Source organism: Echinops telfairi, unplaced genomic scaffold, assembly GCF_000313985.2.
Source record: "Echinops telfairi isolate 266 unplaced genomic scaffold, ASM31398v2 ScPeMD7_7441;HRSCAF=8479, whole genome shotgun sequence".
In the NCBI taxonomy this organism is placed as follows: domain Eukaryota; kingdom Metazoa; phylum Chordata; class Mammalia; order Afrosoricida; family Tenrecidae; genus Echinops; species Echinops telfairi.
The window spans coordinates 1,386,380-1,388,093 of NW_022111341.1; positions in this window are offsets into that span (position 1 = coordinate 1,386,380).

The following is a 1,714-nucleotide window of genomic DNA, read 5'->3' on the forward strand; positions in this document are numbered from 1 at the left end:
TGTGGTGGGATGAGACAGCAGTCTGGCAACTGATTGCCTTCAGGGGGGGAATGCCTGAGCATCTGACCTCCCCCTCACAGGGATGGATTTGAAAGCAATGGGTATTATTATTTGGTTTTCTATCTTGGAAGAAAGAAATCGTGGTGATGCAGTGGTTAAGTACATGGCTGATAACCAAAAGATTGGCAGTTCAAATCCAATGCCAACTGCTCTACAGGAGAAACTTGAAACTATGGGTGCATTTCCACTGTGTGCTGTAGGGTCACTTTGGGTCAGAATTAATTTGATGGCAACAGGTTCACTGTCAGGATTCACCAGCCCCTAACACATCATCACGAGTCTGGTAGGCACAATTGTACAGTGATAATAAGTAAAGATTATAGTAAAGTCATAGAGAGCATGAGAGATAGAAGAGAGATTGAAATAATGGAGTCAGACACATTTCATGGTAGCATGCTCACCTCAGCCTCACTTGGTGGGCCACGTGGGGAGAGAGACATTTAATGCTAACCAAGGCTTTTATATTCTCTGGGGACATGCAAGCCCCCTATTTACAGGTGAAGGCATACATCACAGGAAAGGGTTGTGATATAGGTAACACAGTAATGGGAGGGGGGTGATCTAGGGGTATCCATGTAATAGGAAGGGGAGGTAATAGGGACACACATGTGACAAGATGGGAGGATCCTAGATTCAGGATGTCAGCATAACTTTGGATGTCACTGAGCCAGTTTGACCTGCTCTCTGACCTGCTCTCTGGCTCGCTATAGAAACCATTATCAGTAGGGTGTAAACCCACTCTTCAGGGACCAAACTGATGCCCCCAAGCCTTTAGGGAGATGTGCCCATTGTCCTTAACAGCAGGGAGTGGGCCCTACTTGTGGTGGGACCAGACAGTAGTTTGGCACCTGACTGCCTTCAGGGAGGTAACTTGACAATCATTTACTATTAGCTGCAAGCAGTGTCCTAAGTCTGACATATATTTGGGGGAGACTTGGGAGAAATCTTTGTTTCCCAGTTGCTTTACTCATTGTGCTGTTAACTGTAAGGTCAGCCATTTGAAACCACCCGTTGCTCCAAGGGAGAAAGACAGGGCTTTCTACTGTGGAAAGAATTACAATCTCAGAAACAGACAGGGGCGGTTCTACCCTGTCCTATAGGGTCACCATGAGTCAGAATCATGTAACCTGGGAGAGGGGGCTAAGAAAGGAGTGGCTTGTGGCAGGTATAGGTAGAATGGTTGAACATTAGCGGCAATTCTCAGCTCATTGGCATTAATTTTTAAGCGTATGCACAGCCATGTTACAACAATAGTGTTATTAGAATTTTCTCATCTAGAGAATTTTCCTCACACTATTAAACTGAAGCTGAAAGGGTGGAAGGTCAGGTACTTCCACTTGGCCTTATTGCAATAGTTTTTAGTTTATGCCACTGAAACCCTTTACTTTACTTAAACTTCATATACAGTTAGAAAACAAAACAAAACAAAACAAAAACAACCAACATACTGTAAGGGTTTTGGGGGCGCGAAGCAGAATTAAAGATCCAATTAGTAAAGTGTTAGAAGCAGGCTTTATTGAGAAGCCTGCGGACGGGTTCAATAACTCACGTATTGAGCTAATGAAACCGCGCGAGGGGAATTTCTGGCTGCGTTTTTATATCCCCTGGTGGCAGGCACAGCTGCACACAGGGACTTCAAAGGGAAGCGCTCATT